The 9,367-nt window shown below is 36.3% G+C and overlaps 1 long non-coding RNA gene across 1 annotated transcript in view; it reads left to right on the top strand.

Moving 5' to 3' along the window:
- The first annotated feature begins 472 nt into the window (after positions 1-472).
- The window catches only part of LOC107674783 (uncharacterized), a 194,474-nt gene continuing 185,579 nt past the window's right edge, over positions 473-9,367 (top strand). Inside the window, exon 1 of the long non-coding RNA XR_001632538.1 lies at positions 473-527. This is a non-coding gene — a long non-coding RNA (uncharacterized LOC107674783). The remainder of the gene's footprint in view (positions 528-9,367) is intronic.

The raw sequence follows: 9,367 nt of genomic DNA, 5'->3' as shown, positions 1-9,367 counted from the left end.
CACACACACACACACACACACACATACATACATACAATACACAAAATTGATATTTTCTTTCAAAATGGTGTGCTAATATAATTTTAAAAAATGAAATCAGATGTAATATTTGCATTTACGAACGTTCAAAGGGGAAGTGTTGTTATAAAAACTAAAGTTGTGTGAAATGTTATGCCTTATATCTCAAGAATCCGTGAGATGTATTTTAACATTCTCATTTTTTATTTATTTTGCCCAGTGCTGTATACTTAAATTGATGTGTACTGCTTTTAATTTACTAAAGTATTATGACAGCGAATTCCTCCCTTTGAATTTTTTCACAACATCAATCAACCTTGCTATGCAAAACAGAGCAACATGTCTTACTGCTGATTGGCTGTGTGTCTCCCAGAGCGCGATGTGATTGGACGGTGCACCTGTCGCGTAACGACTCCCACCATAAGGTTTCGTGGCGCAGAGGATTGAAGCTCATTCTCTCACACTCACTCACAGCAGCGCGAGCTCGGAGGATGGAGGCGACTGAAGCGGTAGGTGAAACGCGTCTCTCTTACTTCTCGCTGAAGAGCGGTTAGCTGCTCAGACCTGCCTGTTGGAGGAACTGTGAGCTGTGACGGGTTCTGTGGTTTGGTCGTGGGTCCTGGAGTTTGTCCAGTGCGGTTTAGTGCGCTGAAGTGTTTGCCGGGTCAAGCCGCGAGCATTAGTGATGGATGGACTGACGCTGTCCGAGGTGCTGAAAGTGAGTAAAGCTTCCACTGTAAAACATAGTAGGACTTTCAACAGGAGAACAATGTTTTCCATGTCTATTTTTAATTAGTATGTAGATAGGCTATTGAATAGGCTATTCTGCATTTTAAAAATCGTATTATATATAGCTTTTTAAATTGCCTTACAATTTACAGAGGCAATTTATATTATATTTAATAAGGCATTGAGTATACTTTTGTTGTAAAATATTCTTTTGTGGTGTTTTTTTTATGAGTAAAAAGTAAGAATGACCTTATACTTTAAGGAAAGAAGCATTTCTTGAAATGTCTATGCGAACTAGCACGTTTGTTTAGATTTTTCTGTTGTTTATGATTATTGGGATGCATGTTGGGTTGTTTATTTGCTGTTTGTAGCGTTATTATAGTATCGTGTGTTATCCTGATTGTGTTTGGTGGTTGGGTAACACTTTACTTGAAGGGGTGTGCATAAGACTGACATGACACCTTCATAATCATATGGAGGTTTTATGCATGTTTATGACAACTGTCATTAAGTGTCATTCGCTCCGTTATGTCATTTTTAATGCAAATATGACATTATTTGACCTAACCCTACCCCTACCCTTACCCCTAACCATAGCCCATAACAAAGACATCTCAAACAATGTCATCTTTGCATTAAAAATTACATAACTGAGCGAATGGCACTTAATGACAGTTGTCATAAACATGCATAAAAAACATTCATATTCATGACATGTGTCATGTCATGATTATGAAGGTGTCATGTCAGTCTTATGCACACCCCTTCAAGTAAAGTGTAACCGGTGGTTGAACTATAAGTAATTAATGTGGCCTTTTTATAATGCAACTTGTATCGATGGCAGTAGATTTTACAGTAACAGCTAGGCTGGTAGCTATATAAGCATTTTTATGGATCAGATCAAGTACAAACACATCATTATGATGAAAATGGTTTACCATGTTACCATTTTTGAAAGTTTGCTAGAAGGATTTTTTTCATGAAAATGCTGATTGTATCTAATTGCTCTTCTAATTACTCATAAGTATTTTGCATTGTATTTTCACACTGGCTGGAAATAAATCATCATTAGCTTGTGAAAACATTGTTGATTACTGCTATGTTAACTTTGAAATATAAATATGGAGTTTCTGAAAAAATCTTACTGACGTTTGAGATTTTTTTGTCTTATTTTTATTTTATTTTTTCTCCCAAGTTGATGTTTTTTTTTTCTCAGTTACTTCCCTGGTTCTCAAAGTTCTTTGATATTTGAGTCATCTGGCTGTGTTTTGTTTGCTGTTGAAGACGTAAAAAGACCATTTTCTTTGTGCATGTATAATTTTTACATGTCTTTTGAACAATATGTTGCATCTGTGCATGCAAAATTGACCAGATCTTTCATTTTCAACAGTGTTTTGACTGATGCAAGTCATTTGAGAAATGACTCGCATCATTTGAACTTAGAAAACATGAATTTTTCTTTAACGGAAATACTCCTTGATAGTGAAATTGTAATATAAATAAGCAGTTTAAGGTGAAATAAGCTCTCTGTGCCTAAACATCTGGCGGAACATAAAATGGGTCATTAGTACGAAATGGGTGCCTTTCCAACTAGATTAGAAGTCAGCATGAAATGGAAATTGCAGTCTCTTTTTCTTCTCTATTGTGATATATGTGAGTGAAACGGCTTCTTGAACAAGAGGAAATGTAGGCCGGGACTTGATTTTGTCCATTGGGATTTGGTTGGATTGATGTTGTTTTTTAATTGCTGTGATCTCATGTGAGTGACAGGTTGCTGGAGGGAAGTGATTTTTGCCCAGTACTTCATTGCACACGTCATCAGAGGAGAGATGTTGTTGCGAAGGAGAGAGAAAGTTAATGTTTTTGATGAAAGATTAAGAGTTAATTCATACAAAAATAATTATGTGCACAGATAAATGATTTATAATAAACACCGCAATATTCAATTGAAAAGAATATAAGAGTATAATCTAACAGATAATACGATTTTAAACCTTTTATCAGGTATATAATGTGTTAATATACTGCATTGTGCCATCTCTAGCTAAATACATTTTTAATATGTGCTGGGACATAATTTTGCCTTTTGAATAGTTAATTTATTACATTACAGTTCAGTAGTTCGTTTATTTATTACATTACTTTAGAGTTTATTTCAACGTAAAAATCCTTTTGTTCAATGTCATGAAACCGGTGCTTCTTAAGAAGAGAATTTAATGCTGAAATTTTTATAAATAATTTTTTTCAAATATCAGTTGTTTACAATAAATAAACATAGTAACAGGGTCGATGATGTAAGATTGTTCTGAACTGACAAAATTGAAGCATAAAATGACATAAAAGACTTTAACTTGTCCTTGAAGAGTTCATTTATTGAAAGAATGATAGGGTTAATGGAAAAGGTCAATGGTCTACAAATGGAACAATATAACATGTTTGATGCATAACCTGTGGAAATAAATTGAATGTAATAAGAGCACATAATTATAAAAATAATAATGATGTCCGCAGAAAAATTGCAGTATTCAGTAAAAAATAAGATTTTTTTTTTTTTGTCATTTTTGATTTCATTGTGACTTTAAAATACTTTTTGTTTTACAATTATAAACATTTTAGCAGCTATATAATGTGTTACAGAATTGCATTGCACCATCTCCCGCTAATTTAATGCTTTTTAATATATGTTGGGACATAATTTTGCCTTCAGAATAGTTAGTTGATTAAATTTTACAGTTTAGTTGGACATTGCAAACCTCAAGGTCATAAAACTGGTGCTTCTTCAGAAGAGATTGTATCCTGGTAACACTTTACAATAAGGTTTCATTTGTTAGCATTAGTTAATTACATTAGTTAACATGAACAATGAATGAAAAATACTTCTACAGCATTTAGTAAACTTAATGTTAAATTCTATGTTTGATAATGCATTTTTAAAGTCAAAAATTGTATTTGTTAATGCACTGAGCTCAGCTTACATGAAATAGGCCTACTATGGAAAAAAAATGTTTTTAAATTTTTTTTTATTAGCTAACGACATTAACAAAAGTTCATTAGTACTGTAAAAATATATGTTACCAATAATCTTTTTAAACATCAGTGGTTTACTATAAATAACCCTTTCAACAGGGTTGATGTAAGATTGTCCCGTACTAGAGCAACCATTTAAAAAAAGAGACTTTACCTTGTCCTTGAAGAGTTCATGTCATTGAAAGGATGATAATGTCATGGCATTTATGGAAAAAGTCTACAAATGGAATGTAACACAAACACAGATGATGCATGGAGAAATAAATGGAAAAATACAAAATATATAAAATATATAAAGAGGAAAAATGCGAACTTTAATGTAAATATTTGCTGCAAGGAGTTTGAAGTTGGCAGGATGCAAAAAATGCAATGTCATGATGAAAGAAAATAAAATGTCTGTATTAGCACATTGTTCATGTTTCAGTATTTTTGTATGCACTTGTGTGCGACGGGCTCATGGCACCTGTTTTGAAGAATGGCCCATATGCCATGGTGCATTATGCAGCCACATGTTGGTTTCAGTAGCATCATCTGTTTCGGCGGGCATTTGGCGTGCCGCTACGCTCACATAGAGTCTGACAGTAATGGCTGTACCGTCTCCTTCATTTGCTTTTGTTCTCTTTACTGTGGCTCTCAAGTCGCAGTTGGGAAAGCAAAATAGGTGTTTGATGAGGATCGTTCCTTCCCGGCGTTTTTCTTCCGGGCAAATCAAAGGCAGTAAGTCACTTGTCTTGTTGTGAGGAATGGGCGCCAGCTCGCGCGTTCTCTCGGGTTTATTTGAAATCCAATATGAATTGTGCTGACGCTTTGAATTCGCTTTTGTGACCTTGGCAGTATTTTCTTGGCAAAGACAGTGTCGTGTTGTTTAAAATGTGTGGAGGGGAAGTCTGCATATCAGAGGTTTGTCTTTATGTCCCAGGTGTCTTTTAGTACTTTATGCTTCTGTCGTGGATGTTGAAATAGTCTCTGTGGTCTCCTGTATTCCCTACAGGGCTGATTTTTCTTTGAAGGAAATAAATGCAGTTTTATGCTTGACTTGTGGCCTCGATGCACTCGTTTGTGTCATTGCTAAGTGAATTCTGTTGGAAAATGTAATCTCTTTATGATTAGACGAGCTCTGGTTCCCATATGGAAGCCTGACACGCACCTAAACATAGCGTACAGTCACTCGAAGCATATTTATATCTGCTTTGCTCATGTTTTAATTGCTGTTTGGAGTCTGGTGGCTTGACATTGACGTATTGATCAGGTCTTAGAAAAGCCTCAATAACAGGCAGATCTAATTGATTACTCCGCATTGACATGCAGGGGCATTATGCCTCACCACGAGCGCAGACTGGGAATATTGATGTGTGAAATTAATTCCAAGCATGAGCGACTTTCACTTTTGTTACTGTTCTAATGAAATAGCTCGAGCAATTTTCCGTTGTTTTTTTTGTACATTCCAGCACAGACGTGTTTGGGAATACCGCGTTTGAGGAAATTAGACTCCCCAGCCAAAACAGACTGGCAGCTTTTGCACTTGTTATCGGGCTATTGGTTTTGAACCTTCTCCTGTGTGTTAAATCAGCTCATTATGCTGCTGCTGTATTTCCAGTCTTCTTTAATTTGTTCTGTTAGACATGCCGTCTCCATTTAAAGGTGTTCTCCGGGGAAAACTTCAGCAGCAGACAGAGAGGGTGTTAAGCGGAGGGCAGCTGATAATGTTCATCTCTCTTGACTACTGAAAGTTGCTACTAATGATCTGCAAAAAAAACACAGGTTGCCACTATTGTATTTGCTCATCTGAGGGATTCTCCTGACAGCACTTCTGGGATAGGAAATATGTAGCACTCTCATAATCTCTTAATTATCAATTAGCAATCTCATAATAGTCTTACCGATGTCATATGTTTACAACCAAGAACATATAGTTGATATGGCTTATTTCAAGCTTTGCTCTAGTCAAGAGAGAGTATATTAAAAATCTGCACCACTTGTGACATTTCAAACCATGTCATGTGACTAATCACTCCAGAAACATGGGAAATGACATCACGACATGCTGATTGACACTGTTAGGCAGGGACATTTCATGAGATTCTGCCAAAAACAGGCTCTGGTGAAACATCTTGCAATTTATATATCACTGTTCAAAAGTCTTTTGCTCACCAAGGCTGCATTTATTTGATCAAAAATTACAGTAAAACCAGTAGTATTATAAAATATTATTGCAACTTAAAATAGCAATTTTGTTTTTGAATATATTGTAAAATTTTATTTATTTCTGTGATGAAAAGCAGAATTTTCAGCAGCCATTACTCCGGTCTTCAGTGTCACATGATCCTTCAGAAATCATTCTGATATGCTGCGCAAGAAATGTTTTTATTATTATCATTGTCAGTTGTGCTGCTTAATGTTTTTGTGGAAACATTGTGTGTTACATTTTATTCAGGATTGATGAATAGAAAGTTCAAAAGAACTGAGTCAAACCAGCCCTCCGTCAGTAAGCAAAACTATACCTGAATGCATGAGAGACTTTTTACAATGGCAGGACCACACACTCAGAGCATAATGCAGTTTTTACTTTCACGTCAACCCCCTCCCCCACCCCCAGTCAGTGAAGCTCTTATACAAGGCAAAGGAATTACATTTTTGCCCATTTATGTAAATGGATATCTACTGAAGCAGTTCAGATTAAACGCCTTGTTTGCTGCAGGCTACGTCAATACTATTTCACAGCCGGGATTTGAACCACTAACCCCTCTGCTCTTTTTCCTGCAGAGCATCACCTAACAAAAATATCGGATAGGCCTGTATCACGCACTGCGGTCTAAATCGTGTCACAGCCACTCTGGGAAAATGTTCTGGCGATTTGAAAAGACCTTGATGCTTTTAAGGCAACCTGAACAAGAAACAGTTCTGTTTTACTACATTTAGCTAAAGCTGGAGTGTGTCATTTTTTGGCCAGCTAGCATCACCAAATTGCAAAAACAATGACTGTTTCGAACAGGTTTCATGGAGCCTCACCTTGTCTACTATTAGTTGGGTGTACAGATAGCCCCACCCCCAACAAACACTATTAATTGAGTGATTGGTTGTTTCAGGTTAGGATGCTCAAACAAACAAATTTGTAGTTGCAAAATACATTGTCATATGAGAAAGTATTATAATGTTGAAAAGAATGACTTAAGCTCTACATGTGAACTTATCTAGAGCATGTCCAGATTTCTTTCTTTCTTTCTTTCTTTAGATTTACATGATGTTAAGAAAAACAACTACCAAAATTATAGAAATTATTTCATTAAATAATTTATTTATTTATTATAAAATATGTGTTATTTATTTATTTAGATTTACATGATGTTAGAGAAAAAAAATAAATAAAATATATATTTATTTATATGTTATTTATTTACATTGCCCAGGAAAAAAACTAACCAACATTAAACTGGGTCATATTATGACCCAAAATCTATTCTATATTGCATACAATAAAGCCTATTTTTAGCACTATGTGGATTTTTTTTTATTGCATTGTGACATTATTTTCTTAACAGTTTAGCATGTTTTTCTCAAATTGCTCTGATTTTGGTTAAAAACCATTGTATTACAGTATTTTTACTGTTATAGTAATTGTAAAAAATACAAGCCTGAATATATAAGGCAGAGATAAAAGACAAACTTATCGCACCGTATTTTGCCTGAATTACTGAATACATTACAGTAATGAAGGAAATGTACTTATTTGTCATGTAAATAATGCCACAAAACCAGCAAATAAAATATTCATGGTCTTGAAAACTTTTTTTCTTTATTTTCCGATTTTTCTGCATGCACAGTATCATTTCTTCTTTCTTTCTCTTGATTTTGAGGTGAGATATAATCCAGACATGTTCCTGACAGGTTTTTGTGTGATTCACCTTGAAAGAAGGTGATTCACTGTGACAGATATCATAGAAGAAGAAAAAACATCCTCTCACGGTTAAGTTTTCTGACACGTCGCACCATCTCAAATCATCCCGCAAACGATGCAAGACAAGAAGGTTTTATCCCACGAAAGATTTTTTTCACTTTTCAGCTTCACGACAGCTCAAATCCGAGCACATTTCAGAAGAAAAAAACCCCAGTTTTGTTGCCATCTGTCTGAGTATTCCCTGACTAATGTAGCTTACAGTCCCTCAGAGATGTTGCTTAAATTCTGTACAGATTTGTTCCATTAGATTGCCTCCATCTAGTTGTTTTTCCTCCTGCTGCTAACAGTTCAGTCTGAGTGCGGTCGCTACCGCCGCTTTATTTCCTGCTGCTACAGGAACTGACAGCATCTGGCCACATCAGTCAGAAGAAACATCCCACGTGGAGAATATTGCCGTATTCTTCTCCACGGAGCAAATCCCCAGAACGCCGATCTTCTAAACAGAGGCTCTTTGAGGGCTCGTTGATGTGGGTGTGTTGTTAAATGTGCGGAGTGTGCACCGGAGGAGAGGAGGCAGATTATTTATCCAGAGAGCTGGAGCACGAAGCAGGTCAGTGAGCCGCTATCGTGTCACTAGACGGTGCAAAGGTAGGAGAGCAATTCAGCCTCTGATCAAACGCATGTTCCGCCTGGATGATCTTGCAGGTGGGTGCAGCGGAAAGCTTTCTGCTTCCGTCCCAGATTCCTGACGGAGGAATGGTGTCACTTTGTTACCCTCTAACGGATGTGAGCGATGACAGATGTGTCAGCGTGCTGCCTTTGAAATATCACCGCTAAAAATACATGAAATAAAATAATGACAAGAGGAAGGCGGAGATGAGAGATAAAGGACAAAGAGACACGGCTGTCCTAATCCAGTTACGATTTGTATAAAGGAAAAATAAAAACCGACTTGTCGCACCGTATTTTGCCTGCTGGTGTAGCGGTGATAATCTCCAGGTTGCAATTCTGATTTGATGTTATCGGATAAAAGCGGCTGTGATATCTCTAATCTCATGTTCCCCGGTGGGGCTGAGCAACGAAGATGGGATTTTCGAAGTATGAAGGAGGCCAAAAGTCTGAGACCACTGGTGAAAAGTGTGAGTGAAGTTTAACAGAAAAACTGACTCTTAGAATTTGTTTAGTCTCTCTTTTGCTGTACACTCTTAAAAATGAAGGTGCTTATGGCATCTATGATTCCATGAAGAAGCTTTAAACAAATAGTTTACCCAAAAGTTAAAATTTGCAGAAAATTTGCCATTTAAGATCTTCATTGGAACAGATTTGGAGAAATGTAGCATTGCATCACTTGCTCTCCAATGGATCCTCTGCAGTGAATGGGTGCCATCAGAATGAGAGTCCAAATAGCTGATAAAATCATCACAATAATCCACAATAATCCTTCAGTCGATCAGTTAATGAAAAAATGAGTGAAAAGCTGTTATTAAGAAACAAATTCATCATTAAGGCATTTTTACTTTTAAACCATCACTTCTGGCCAAAATAGGAGTCCATAATCCATAATAATGCATCCTCCAGTGAAAAAGTCCATGCCCTTTTGTCCACCAACATACAGTATTTGTTTAGAACTGTTTTGGACTGTTTTCACTTGTAAATGGTGCTTGATCTGTGCATATTTCTCTCCTCATTCAGATGAAA

The sequence above is a fragment of the Sinocyclocheilus anshuiensis genome, unplaced genomic scaffold, assembly GCF_001515605.1.
Source record: "Sinocyclocheilus anshuiensis isolate Anshui unplaced genomic scaffold, SAMN03320099.WGS_v1.1 scaffold680, whole genome shotgun sequence".
NCBI classification, from domain to species: domain Eukaryota; kingdom Metazoa; phylum Chordata; class Actinopteri; order Cypriniformes; family Cyprinidae; genus Sinocyclocheilus; species Sinocyclocheilus anshuiensis.
Note: the sequence above shows the minus strand (reverse complement) of the source record. Positions and strands in the feature narration are given on the sequence as shown.